General features: G+C 44.9%; 1 protein-coding gene and 1 long non-coding RNA gene across 2 annotated transcripts in view; both read right to left on the reverse strand.

Annotated features, from left to right (window-relative positions):
- Positions 1–14793, reverse strand: part of LOC140420057 (uncharacterized) — a 263088-nt gene that overhangs the window by 55921 nt on the left and 192374 nt on the right. The gene's annotated exons all lie outside the window — the stretch shown is intronic.
- On the reverse strand, positions 1816–13926 carry LOC140420046 (uncharacterized). The gene is made up of 2 exons (XR_011946158.1): positions 13617–13926; positions 1816–9652 (listed from the first exon to the last, which is right to left on the reverse strand). It is a non-coding gene; the product is annotated as an uncharacterized lncRNA (long non-coding RNA).

Genomic DNA, 14793 nt, shown 5'->3' on the forward strand with positions numbered 1-14793 from the left:
AGACGATACTAAAGTCGGTGGTGTTGTCGATAGTGTGGAAGGATGTAGCAGGTTACAGAGGGATATAGATAAGCTGCAGAGCTGGGCTGAGAGGTGGCAAATGGAGTTTAATGTAGAGAAGTGTGAGGTGATTCACTTTGGAAGGAATAACAGGAATGCGGAATATTTGGCTAATGGTAAAGTTCTTGAAAGTGTGGATGAGCAGAGGGATCTAGGTGTCCATGTACATAGATCCATGAAAGTTGCCACCCAGGTTGATAGGGTTGTGAAGAAGGCCTATGGAGTGTTGGCCTTTATTGGTAGAGGGATTGAGTTCCGGAGTCGGGAGGTCATGTTGCAGCTGTACAGAACTCTGGTACGGCCGCATTTGGAGTATTGCGTACAGTTCTGGTCACCGCATTATAGGAAGGATGTGGAGGCTTTGGAGTGGGTGCAGAGGAGATTTACCAGGATGTTGCCTGGTATGGAGGGAAAATCTTATGAGGAAAGGCTGATGGACTTGAGGTTGTTTTTGTTGGAGAGAAGAAGGTTAAGAGGAGACTTAATAGAGGCATACAAAATGATCAGGGGGTCGGATAGGGTGGACAGTGAGAGCTTTCTCCCGCGGATGGAAATGGCTGGCACGAGGGGACATAGCTTTAAACTGAGGGGTAATAGATATAGGACAGAGGTCAGAGGTAGGTTCTTTACGCAAAGAGTAGTGAGGCCGTGGAATGCCCTACCTGCTACAGTAGTGAACTCGCCAACATCGAGGGCATTTAAAAGTTTATTGGATAAACATATGGATGATAATGGCATAGTGTAGGTTAGATGGCTTTTGTTTTGGTGCAACATCGTGGGCCGAAGGGCCTGTACTGCGTTGTATTGTTCTATGTTCTATGTAACACATTTGGATAACAGACTAAAACTGCTAAAGTTATCAGAATCAGCAACACAAATGCTTGAGCTGCCACCAAGAATAAAAGTAAAAACCTTTCCAGTAAAATGTGATAACTGTTCACTTAGATTCATCTTTCCCAGCTGCAGAGCATCTCACACCATTCCAAATTATTGGCATGTTGAAAATACATCTGCTTCAAACAGAAGTTCATGCACGGACTTTAAAGATTCTCCAGCTCTCTGTTCACCTACCTCCACCTTGTGGATATTTTCTAAATCCAGATTCTAGATCCCTCTTCACTTTAATTTCACTCCCTCTGACAGATACAAGTGTGTATAATTAGATTCTGATTGTTTTAAGTCAGTTTTCCAGTGGAATATGTGTCAATATCATAATGATTTAAAATGTTGTCTCATTCTACTGACCACATTAATCGCTCGATGTTGTTCTGTTATCGAATAGCTGAGTATGTCTGGGACCCGTTCTTCAGTGCAGCTTCACCATGCATTTCCACATCAGCACACCCACACTGGTATCCCAGTATCAGGCTCCATGTGCCATACACGTCACTCTTGGACTTTCAGGTGATCTTACCAAAACATCTGGCGCGTGGGCCGGGGGGAGGGGGGATCTCTGTCGGAGGATCCGTACTTCTCTCTCCCTGCATGGCTCCAATGCCTCAGTCAATGGCCAATCAATTCAGTTTATCTTTTAAAGTTCAGAGGCAGGGACACATTTATCTCCAAGAGAAAGTTATCAATTTATTTGTCTGATCTACACTGATTTTCACGAGAATGTACATCGATATAACATTGATCTATTCTATTGAGCTCTCCCCGGGGTGAGTTATTCCAATTTCCATTGGGTAATGTGATTTTCTCGATCTTATTCTGAGTGGGCCATCCTATTAATTATTATTCAGTTTCATTCAGGAGTCCTGGAGAAACTTTACTGTCCAATAGTATTGCATTCACACAATATTGTCTTTGTATATCAGAGACACAAATATTTGAAATCAGTTTGGAGATAACTCCCATATCTCCCGTTCTCAAACACCCTGTTTTGAAAGATAAGAAATGGGATAAAGCCAAATCTTTAAAAGGCAAATTATCACCGTGCTGTCAGTGGAAAGGGTTAACTTCTCTGTTTGTTTGCAAAGGGATTGGAGCAAACATTCCCAACTCTGTCCAATTGTGCTGACTTTAGGTGACTTTCCTTTTCAGATCAAAGATGAACCAAATACCATTTTAAACTTTGTTTTCCAATTCTTTTGGGAAGGGGGTTTCAGCTTTGCCCAATTGTAACTTTTTTCCCCCATTCTCCTTGAGGCACCTTTCCAAATCACAGGAATAAACCTGAAGAAAAATAAAGCAAGAACATTAGCTTTCACAGGTAAGCTTCAACCTTCTTAAAGAGGGTGGAGCCTCCCACAGTTTGTGAGTTCTGAAACATTACTTCAAGATCCAAGGACTAAGCATACAAATTGGCCAGGAGAAACAACAAACCTGAGGATTGGGAGCAGGTTAGAATTCAGCAAAGGAGGACCAAGAGATTGATTAAGAAAGGGGAAATAGCGTACGAGGGGAAGCTTGCGTGGAACATAAAAAACTGTCTGCAAAAGTTTCTATCGATACGTGAAGAGAAAGAGATTGGTGAAGACAAATGGCTGAGCAACTCAGTACATACTTTGGTTCTGTTTTCTCAAAGGACGACACAAATAACATACCAGAAATGTTGGGGAATGCAGGGTTCAGAGAGGGGAGGAACTGAAGGAAATCAGAGTAGAGAAATGGTGTTGGGGACATTGATGAGATTGAAGGTCGATAAATCTCCGGGGCCTGATAATCTACATACCAGACGACTTAAGGAAGTGACTCAAGGAATAGTGGATGTATTGGTGGTCATCTTCCAAGATTGTATAGACTCTGGAACAGTTCCTACAGATCAGAGGGAGGCTAATGTAACCTCACTATTTAAAAAGGGAGGTAGAAAGAAAATGCAATTATAGATTAATCGACGTGATTACGGCAGTGGGGAAAATTCTAAAGTCCATAATCAAAGATTTTATAGTGGAGTACTTAGAAAACAGTGGCAGAATTGGTCAGAGTCAACATGGATTTATGAAAGAACAAAGAGAAGGACAGCACAGGAACAGGCCCTTCGGCCCTCCAAGCCTGCGTCGACCATGCTGCTCGACTAAACTAAAATCTTCTACACTTCCAGGGTCCGTATCCCTCTATTCCCATCCTATCCATGTATTTGTCAAGGTGCCCCTTAAACGTCACTATCGTCCCTGCTTCCATCACCTCCTCCGGTAGCGAGTTCCAGGCACCCACTACTCTCTATGTAAAAAGCTTGCCTCGTACATCTCCTCTAAATCTTGCCCCTCGCGCCTTAAACCTATGCCCCCTAGTAATTGACCCCTTCATTCTGACCATCCACTCTCTATGCCCCTCATAATTTTGAAGATCTCTATCAGGTTGCCCCTCAACCTCCGTCGTTCCAATGAGAACAAACCAAGTTTATTCAACCTCTCCTCAAAGCTTATGCCCTCCATACCAGGCAACATCCTGGTAAATCCCATCTGCACCCTCTCTAAAGCCTCCACATCCGTCTGGTAGTGTGGTGACCAGAATTGAACACTATACTCCAAGTATGGCCTAACTAAGGTTCTATACAGCTGCAACATGACTTGCCAATTTTTACACTCAATGCCCCGGCCAATGAAGGCAAGCATGCCATCTGCCTTCTTGACTAGCTTCTCCACCTGTGTTGCCCCTTGCAGTGACCTGTGGACCTGTACACCTAGATCTTGCTGACTGTCAATACTCTTGAAGGTTCTACCATTCACTGTATATTCCCTACCTGTATTAGACCTTCCAAAATGCATTACCTCACATTTGTCCGGATTAAACGCTATCTGCCATCTCTCTGCCCAAGTCTCCAAACGATCTAAATCCTGCTGTATCCTCTGACAGCCCTCATCGCTATCCGCAATTCCACCAACCTTTGTGTCATCCGCAAACTTACTAATCAGACCAGTTACATTTTCCTCCAAATCATTTATACTACATCAGCAAAGGTCCCAGCACTGGTCCCTGCGGAACACCACGAGTCCACAGCCCTCCAATCAGAAAGGTACCCTTCCATTGCTACTCTCTGCCTTCTATGACCTAGCCAGTTCTGTATCCATCTTGCCAGCTCACCCCTGATCCCGTGTGACTTCATCTTTTGTGCCAGTCTACCATGAGGGACCTTGTCAAAGGCCTTACCGAAGTCCATATAGACAACATCCACTGCCCTACCTGCATCAACCATCTTTGTGACCTCGAAAAACTCATATCAAGTTAGTGAGACACGACCTCCCCTTCACAAATCCGTGCTGCCTCTTGCTAATATGTCCACTTGCTTCCAAATGGGAGTAGATCCTGCCTCGAAGAATTCTCTCCAGTAATTTCCCTACCACTGACGTAAGGCCCACCGGCCTGTAGTCTCCTGGATTATCCTTGCTACCCTTCTTAAACAAAGGAACAACATTGGCTATTCTCCAGTCCTCCGGGACATCACCTGAAGACAGTGAGGATCCAAAGATTTCTGTTAAGGCCTCAGCAATTTCCTCCCTTGCCTCCTTCAGTATTCTGGGATAGATCCCATCAGGTCCTGGGGACTTATCCAGCTTAATATTTTTCAAGACGCCCAACAACTCGTCTTTTTGGATCTCAATGTGACCCAGGTTATCTATACACCCTTCTTCAGACTCAACATCCACCAATTCCTTCTCTTTGGTGAATACTGATGCAAAGTATTCATTTAGTACCTTGCCCATTTCCTCTGGCTCCACGCATTAGATTCCCTTGCCTGTCTTTCAGTGGGCCAACCCTTTCCCTGGCTACCCTCTTGCTTTTTATGTACGTGTAAAAAGCCTTGGGATTTTCCTTAGCCCTATTTGCCAATGACTTTTCGTGACGCCTTTTAGCCCTTCTGACTCCTTGCTTAAGTACCTTCGTACTTTCCTTGTATTCTACACAGGCTTCATCTGTTCCCAGCCTCCTAGTCCTGACAAATGCCCCCTTTTTCTTTTTGACGAGACCTACGATATCTTTCGTTATCCAAGGTTCCCGAAATTTTCCATATTTATCCTTCTTCCACACAGGATCATGCCGGTCCTGAATTCCTTTCAACTGACATTTGAAAGCCTCCCACATGTCAGATGTTGATTTACCCTCAACATCCGCCCCCAATCTAGGTTCTTCAGTTCCCACCTAATATTGTTAGAATTAGCCGTCCCCCAATTTAGCACATTCAACCGAGGTCCGCTCTTATCCTTGTCCACCAGCACTTTGTATATTTAGATCCCACCCTGATCCCCTTGCAGCCACGTCTCTTGATGCCCACAACATCGTACCGGCCAATTTCAATGTGCGCAACAAGCTCATTGATCTTATTCCGTATCTTGCGATCATCAAGGTACAATACCCTCAGTCCTGCATTGACCACCTCCCTTCTCACACTTGTCACCTTTTTTGTTCTGCCTGAGGGTGATGTTCTATTATTTTTGTTCTCTATTTCCTCTTCAGTTATGACAGCTTCTAAGCTAACGTTCTGGTCCCCACCCCCTGCCATATTAGTTTAAATCCTCCCGAGTGACACAAGCAAACCTCCCAGCAAGGATATTGGTGCCCCTCGAGTTTAGATGCAACCCGTCCTTCTTGTACAGGTCGCACCTGCCTCCGAAGAGATCCCTCTGGCCCAGAAATCTGAAACCCTCCCTCCTACACCACTGGTTTAGCCACGTGTTTAGCTGCACTATCCTCCTATTTCTAGCCTCACTGGCACATGGCACAGGGAGTAATCCCGAGATTACAACCCTAGAGGTCCTGCTTCTTAGCTTACTGCCTAACTCCCTGAACTCCTTCTGAAGGACCTCATCCCTTTTCCTGCCTATGTCATTCGTACCTATGTATACTACGACGTCTGGCTGTTCACCCTCCCCCTTCAGGATGTCCTGTGTTCGTTCAGAGACATCTTTGACCCTGGCACCAGGGAGGCAATACACCATCCTGGGAAAGGGAAATCATGCTTGACAAACCTATTGCATTTCTTCAAAGATGTAACTGATGAGTAGTTGATGCGGGGAAGCCAGTGGATGTGGTTTATTTGGACTTTCAGAAGGCTTTCAACAAAGTTCCACATCAGAAAGTTAAACCGCATGGGTTTAGGGATTGTATATTGAGATGGATAGAAAACTGGTTGGCAGGCAGGAAATAAAGAGTAGGAATAAACAAGTATTTTTCCGAATAGCAGTGACCAGTGGGGTACCGCTAGGATCGGTAACAGCACCTCAGCTATTCACTATATCCATGATTTAGATGAGGGAATAAATGTAATATCCCAAGATTTGCAGATGGCACAAAACTATGTGGTAGGATGAGCTGTGAAGAGGATGCAGGGATGCTTCAGTGCTATTTGGACAAGCTGAGTGGAAAAATGCATGTCAGATGTAGTACAATGTGGATAAATATGAGGTTATCCAGTTTGGTAGCAAAAACAGGACGGCAGATTATTATCTGAATAACTATAAATTAAGAGAGGGGAATGTGCAATGAGACCTGGGTGTCTTCGCACACCAGTCACTGAAGGTAAGCATGCAGGTACAACAGGTGCTGAAGAAGAAATATGGTATGCTGGCCTTATTAACAGGAGGATTTGAGTACAGGAGCAGGGACGTCTTGTTGCAATTATACAGGGCCTTGGTGAGGCCACACCTGGGATATTGTCTGCAGATTTGGTCTCCTTATCTGAGGAAGGGTGTTCTTGCTATAGAGGGAGTGCAGTGAAGGTTTACCAGACTGATTCCTGGGATGGTGGGACTGACGTATGAGGAGAGATTCAGCCAGTTAGGATTATGTTCGCTGGAGTTCAGAAGAATGAGAGGGATCTTATGGAAACCTATAAAATTCTAACAGGACTAGACAGGGTAAATGTGGGAAGGATTCCCGATGGTGAGGGAGTCCAGCACCATGCGTCATAGTCGAAGGATATGGGGTAGACCACTTAGGACAGAAATTAGGAGAAATTTCTTCACCCAGAGAGTGGTCAGCCTGGGGAATTCACTACCACAGAGTTGAGGACAAAACATTGTCTGCTTTCAAGAAGCAGTTAGATACAGCTCTTCGGGCAAAAGGGATCAAAGGATGTGGAGGGAAAGCGGGGAACAGGTTACTGAGTTGGATGATCAGTCATGATCATAATGAATGATGGAGCAAGCTCGAAGGGCCGAATGGCCTCCTCCTGCTTCTATTTTCTATGTTTCTATGTGAGGCTGAAGTTTGTCTTGAGGGAATCAAACATTTTGGCGCCGTTTCCAATTGTACAATGAAATTGTGATTCACACTGAAAGGTTCACTTTCACTCAGTAATGATAAAGTTTCACTTTTCTCAGCATAGACATTTTAGATTAAATACCAATTGTTCACTTCTCTTGTAGCTGGTGTGCAGAGAAGATCATGTTCACTGCAGACCTGTCAGCAGAGAAACCGCACTGTGCTTCTGGATACATTCAATCTGCAAGTAGATGGATCTTTTAGACATGACCCTAGTGAAGGTCCTCCCAGTGATGCTAAGGAGTGAGATGTCCCTGTAGTTGTTGGAATCTCCTCTGTCACTGCTGATTTTATATATTGTGATGATTTTGCATCACACGTATGGAATGGTTCCTGTCACCCATCAGAGACGTCAGAGGTCATGAAGGTGTGACAGCCGATGGGACTTTCCGTGTGTAAGCAGATCAGCTGGAATTCCATCCTTGCCGGGTGCCTTTCTGCTTGCTCAGCAATCAATGGCATCTTCCAGCTCAACTGGTGAGGGTTCCTTGTCCAACTCAACCATGGAAGCTGCAATAGAGACAATCAGAGTCTGGGAGATGTCCAGCTCACAGTCGTGATCAACCCAGCAGGACATCTGTTTACTTCTGTTGGTAAGAACTTCACCAGCTGCCAATTTCAGTCGCACAACTTTGGTGATCGTCGGACAAAGATCCCCCTTGACCCCATCAGTCGTAGATTTCCATTGTCACAGGCAGCTTGGCATTATTAACAGAGGCTGGTCCAATGTTTATTTGCACAGGATCTCCCTGATATTTACACAACTGTCTTGGCTACGTTCAAGTAATGCAGTGTCCTAGCTGTTGGGTTTATGTTGCACATCAGGTCGACTTTGCTTTTTGCTTCAATGACAGACGTCATCTCGGCTGAGTGAGTCTGAACCAGCCTTTGTTGTGGGTTCCACCTTTACCAAATGTTGCTGCTGCTGTGTCAGAAATGATTCAACTCAGCGACTTCCAAACTTCATCAGTGTCAATGTTGATGTTCAGGTTTTTATGTACGTTTTTACAGTGCCTGTATAATATTTCACTGTTTGTTTCGCTTCCTTCACAATTTTAATATCATAATGGACATAACACTGAAGGAGTCAGTAAGAATTGTCAGCAAGGATTAATCTGCACTTTCTAATTGGAGATGTCAATCAGTGGAACCTTTTAGACACTGATTTGCATCAAAGATCACGTTAGGATTGAAGTACAAGTTCATAATTTTACCCTAAATGTGTTCCTGTTGAGAGTTCTTGAATTGAGGAGAACGATCACAGGGGGGATTTTAAAAAGGGACATTTCAGCCCCAAAAATCAGTGACATTTTCAGAATATTAAACTGCAGCCAGTTATAGGGATTGTTAACATCAGCAGAATCAAACCAGATATTGTCAGACTATCAATCCTGGATGTGATTAGCAGCAGCAAAACAGCAGATTCCAATCCCTGCAGTCATTTGTGAACTCGCTGGTGTCTCAGCAGGTGTTGTGACTGAGTGAATCCCGCTCCACACAAGGAGCAGGAGAACCGTCTCCCCCCGGTGTGATCCCACTGATGTGTCAGCAGTTGGGATGCCCAAGGAAATCCCATCCCACACACGGAGCAGGTGAACGGCTTCTCCCCAGTGTGAGTGCGTTGGTGCTCACTGAGGTCAGTAGACTGATTGAAACTCTCTCCACAGGTGATGCACCTGAATGGTTCCTCGTTTGTGTGCATTTGGTGGTGTGTCTGGAGGGTGAATACCTGAGTGAATCCCTTCCCACATACAAAGCAAATGAATGGTTTCTGACCCGTGTGAATTCGCTGGTGTTCAGTGAGGATGGATAAAGACTTGAATTTCTCTTCACAGGTTGTGCAGCTGAATGGTTTCTTCTCAGCGTGAACTCGCTGGTGTAAGCGAAGGGCAGATGACTGAGTGAATCTCCTCTCACACACAGAACAGCTGAACGGCCTTTCCCCAGTGTGAACGCGTCGATGGATTTCCAGCCGGGGTGAAGAATTGAATCCTTCACCACAGTCCTCACATTTCCATGGTTTCTCCATGGTGCCAGTTTCCTCATATCTCTCCAGTTTGGACAGTCAGTTGAAGCTTTGGCCACACACACAGAACACCTGTATGGTTTCTCCTTGCTGCGAATCGTGTGATTTTTTTACAGGCTGTTTCACTGGTTAAAGCTCTTTGTACAGTCAATGTACTGGAACACTCTCATTCCAGTGTGTGTCCTGATGCTTTTCCAGTCACAATGATGTCTGAAATGGTGTCACACAGGCAGAACACGCAAGCCTTTCTCCTTGCAAATTCAATGACTAATGATATTCTGGCCATGGCGACTCAGTGACTCTGTCAGATCATGCTGTGATGTTCAGTTTGAGCTTCCTGTCTGTAAATCCACCCATTCAGCCCTGGAAAAGAAGTTTACAAAACGTTATATAGAGAGAAATCCTGAAAATACAATTCTATTCTCTATACAACATATTTTCCTCATTTGTACCTGCAAAACAGTAAACCCATACACTCTCTTGCACCCCACGCTGAATGCAAATCCCAGGGTAACTAATAGTCCCATATTTTACAGAAATGTATCTGAGTCCACTGCCCCAGTCTGCATGCTGCCTGGATGCTGGCTGTCCTACAAATTGGATCTTTGTCACTGCACAAAACCATGTTCCTTACCGCTTCTATGTTCCAACAGCTCTGGCAAACACCACCCTTATTTTTTACCATGAGAGTTGGTCAGCCCGTCAAACCCAGCACAGCACCTTCACAATTATTTTCCTTACAGTTTACCTCCACTCTGGCTGTGTTCAATTCTCAAGCCTCTCTTTGCAAAGTGAGAATAAAATCAATTAATCACTCATTTTCTGTCCTGGTCACTGGGACCCTGATGCCCGCTCACTTGGGCAGACAAGAAGTAAACAAGCCCCGGGAACTGCAAACTCGGGACCTGCAGGTTCCTATTGGGGGTTTGGGGCCTCCAGCGGGTGTTTGTGAATCCTCCCCGCCCACCTCCCAGCGTTTCCTTCCTTCCCAGAGATCAGAATCCTCATTGATTTGAGTCCAAAGTGTCAGCTCTTATTCACTGTCCCCCTCCTCTGGTGTGAACCATCCTCCAGTCGCTGAAGTAGGAAGGTTAACCTGGGCCTGTTCCCGGCAGCTGCAAACCAGGGAGCTGACAATGATTCTGAAGGGTTTGCGGATCCTCTCCCCCACCGCCTGACGCTGACTCCGCTTCTCCGGTACAAAGGACTCTCATCCGCAAGGCCAATACTGGAATTGCGCATGCTCCAAATTTCGTCCCTGAGCCTGCGCACTGGTGTCCAACTATAGCAGCCGCAATGCGCATGCTCTGCATCACAATGCCAGGTTGATTGACAGCAGCTACAGACCAATAGGAAGAGGGGACGGACCTGGATGCCTGAACGGGAGCGGCTGATCCACCAACCAATCAGAGTGAATGAGGGGCGGGCCTGAGCCCGGATCTTCCTCATTGGTTGAAACTCTGCAGCATTTTGAAAGCTAATTTGTCTCAAACTCCAGGAGAAAACTGCACCTTTCTGTTTGTGGCTTTAAACAGATGAGACCCTGTGGGTGTGGAGCAAATATTTCAACGTTTGTTCCTCAAATGTAGAAAGTTGAAACTATGTCCACACAATTCAGGGGCTGACTTCAAAATAGAACTGGGCAGACAGGGAATGTCTACAGTAACAGAATATGCTGGACAATCTCAGCAGGTCCGACAGCATCTGTGGAGAGAAAAGGGAGCAAATGTTTTGTGTCTGGATGACTCTTTGTCAAAGCCATCCATACTCAAAACATTAGCTCCCTTTCTCTCCCCAGATGCTGTCAGACCTGCTGAAATACTTGAGTTTTTACTGCTTTTGTTTCAGATTCCAGCATCTGCAGTAATTTGCTTTCATCTAAAAGTCGACAGTATCTTGTTTTTGGGTCACTGTGCATCATTTTTCCCCCACTTACCATTACCTGTTTAAATGGGAAGAAGGATCTTTTAAAGAATGAGACACAGTAACTTGACACCCTGTTCAAAATGAAACTAAACTCATTGTCTGTCTTTACCAAGGATATAGATGCTACCCAGGCCATGGAGGCAGACTAGGAAACTTTGTCGCTAGAGCGGCACAGTAGCACAGTGATTAGCACTTTTACTCCATAGTGCCACGGTCCCGGGTTCGATTCCCGGCTTGGGTCACTGCCTGTGCAGAGTCTGCATGTTCTCCCTGTGTCTCCGTGGGGTTCCTCCATGTGCTCTGGTTTCCTCCCACAAGTCCCGAAAGATATGCTTGCTAGGTTAATTGGACATTCTGAATTCTCCCTCAGTGTACCTGAACAGGTGAGGAAATGTTAAAGTGAGAATGTAAATTACAAGGGAGCTGGCAATAATTTCCCAGTCTTTGCTGGAGGTGCCAGAGGACTGGAGAATTACAAATCTTATGCATTTGTTCAAAAAGGATAGCAATTACAGATCAGTTAGTTTAACATCATGCTGGGAAAGTTTCCAGAATCAATTATTTCAGATAGAATTAAAAACCATGGAAAATTATGGACTGATTTGCAAAACCAGTGTCAATCCACCTACCCTGCACGTCTTTGGGTTCTGGGGGTGAGACCCACACAGACAAGGGGAGAATGTGCAAACTCCGCACGGACAGTGACCCAGGGCCAGGATCGAACCTGGGTCCTTGGTGCCATCAGGCAACAGTGCTAACCACTGCACCACCGTGCCCCCCAAATGACATATTTCTAAATATCAACAACACAAAGGGATATGGGGATAGTGTGGGGGAAAAGGCATTGAAGTGGATGATCAGCCATGATCGTATTGAATGATGGTGCAGGCTCGATGGGCAGAATGGCCAACTCCTGCCCCTACGTTCCAATGTTACAAAGAGAGGTAGGAAATTAAATTGTGAAGAGGACATAAGGAGGTTACAAAAATATATGTTAGATGAGTGGGATAAAATTTCCCAAATGGAGTACAATGTAGGAAAAGTTGTTATTTTAAGATGACTCCAATTTCTAGATTCTCCCACAAGAGGAAACGTCCTTTCCACATCCACCCTGTCGAGGCTCCTCGGGATCTTATACGGTTCAATCAAGTCACCAAAACTCCATTGGACACAAGCCCAGCCGTCCAATCATTCCTCATAAGACCAGCCTCCAATTCCAGGTATGAGTCCAGTAAACCTTCTCTGAACTGCTTACAACACATTTACATCATTCCTTAAATGAGAGCAATACTTTACACAGTGCTCCAGATGTGGTCTCACCAATGTCCTGTATAACTGAAGCATAATCTCCCTAGATTTATCCAAAACCGAGATAGGCTGATTACAGAATGCATCCCTATGGAATTTTTAACATCTGTACTCTGCTCCAAGTCTGAAATATTGTGTAAAGTAGTATTGTGTAAAGTATGGGAGCCCTATCTTAAATCCATAGGCTCCAATTCAGCTGACTTGCTCCTCCTGGCTTTTCCATGACCGAATTCAATTCACCTTATTCATTTTAAGTCAACTATGTTGTTAGTCTGTTTCACAATATTTTGGGGTGTGCGAACTGCATGGTTATCCTCCTGTTTTTATAGAATCTAATCTTTTTTCCATTCTAACCGTGTTAACACGATTACTGGTTGTTCAATTGATCTGGCATTTCATCTAGAGGCTCTGGTCCGTCAAATATCCTGTTCCGAATGAATTCTGCAATGCGTTGCTTGTATTTATGCGGCAATACCACTTGTTCTGCTCTGTGCCCATTTTCCATCAATTTTTCTGTTACTCTGTTGTGTTTATTGTCATACAACGGTAAAACAAAATGTGAAAAATGAGTTTTTAAAAATCTGTCAAACTCATCTGTGAAAATATTCAATGGCCCCCAGACTCCACTGGTCCCTGTGGAAGAGAAACCCACAGACTAAAAACCCTCTGACTGAAGAGATGACTGGAAATATATAACGTAGCTACAGTACAATATTACGCTACTAGAAATAATAATAAATGTACTTTATTACAGAACCATCAATAATATATCTAATCTGCACCATATCACAACACTGGACATTTCTCTGTCTGATATTAATTTACTGCCCCCTTAAATGTCAGCCATTTCCTGAGGAAACCAGCCCTTTAATTGTGAACATTAGGAAAGAAACCATCCTTTTAGCCAAATAAATGTGTCGAGCTGAGGGAGCAAAGGATGTCAATGTCTTTGAGAGAGAGAGACCTGGGCCAAGCTTTCCAGAGTCTGCGCCCTTCCTGGATTCACTTCCTTTCCCTTCAGTTGCTGCAAGTCACCAATTGAAGGTGAGAATGAGAAAAGAAATGGAAAGGGGGAGAAAAGTGTTTTACTCACAGGAGACAGGAGGAGGTTTTACCTCCAATTTTCGCTTTGTGACGTCTAAATGAAGCCCTGAATAAATCAGCCAATAGAAATCATCATCTCCGCCATGACATCTCTGGGTTCCAGTTCGCACGCCCTTCACCTCCTCGAGACAAGGTTTCCAGGCAACTGGCTGACGGCTCCGGCCAGAGCGAGAAGCCGCTCGGTGATCGCCCCCTTCCCCCGGCCCGTGACTGCGCATGTCCGAGAGGGAAAGTTGCGCATGTGCAAAGGAGAGCCCGCCTCCTGACCTTCCTGCTGAGATGTCGACCAATGGGAAGAGTGGGAGGGCCTAGCTTGCAGCATGCGCGGGGGGGGGGGGGGGGGAATCCTGTTAACCGGGAGCTTATCTACCAGAGGACTTAAGTGGCCGTTGAAGTCACCAACCACAAAAGAATTAGTCGAAGCTAACTCTGCAAAATCCAGAAACACCTTCGTAATGAACTCCAGGGAGTAACTCGGGGATCTATAAACATTCACTCTCGAAACAGCATCTCCATGCACCAAACCTCTAATGATCACATATCTACCTCCTTTGTCCTTGATATACGTTTAAACCTTAAAAGGGATATTTGATCAATAAGGATTGTCACACGCCTGCTACTTGATGAAAAGGAGGAGGAAAAAAATCTTCCCCACCCAATCCCGTCTCAATTTAATGTGTTCCTCATCATCCAGATGAGTTTCCTGGAATAAAGCTCTTGTCAATTTTCTCCTGAAGAAAGGAGATGATCTTTTTCCTTCTGATAGGGTGATGGATGCCCCGTACATTCCCTGAGAAAATTTGAAGATTAACTGCCGCCATTAGTTAGGCGACAGAGAGAACAGAAGCAGTCTCCCCAAACTGCTCCTTTCACAGATAAAAGCCCTGTCTGTACCAGAGTAGGATAAAGTCAACAACACATAAACCCTCCCATAATAACAAAAATACAAAAGAATCACCACCATAATAGATCCAAGGGGACATTCCTCAATAAGACTGAGGACCCGGAGGATTAACCCCACTGCCAGACTGTCGTTACCCTCAGGATACCTTCCCCAAAATGAGGAGAAGAAAAGAAGGGCCAACAAGGGAATGGGGATTGAATATCCCTCCCACATTTTAGACCCACCCGTGAAGACCTGCATCCACCACAACGCACCCTTCGGC

The sequence above is a fragment of the Scyliorhinus torazame genome, chromosome 5 (assembly GCF_047496885.1).
Source record: "Scyliorhinus torazame isolate Kashiwa2021f chromosome 5, sScyTor2.1, whole genome shotgun sequence".
Classification (NCBI taxonomy): Eukaryota; Metazoa; Chordata; class Chondrichthyes; order Carcharhiniformes; family Scyliorhinidae; genus Scyliorhinus; species Scyliorhinus torazame.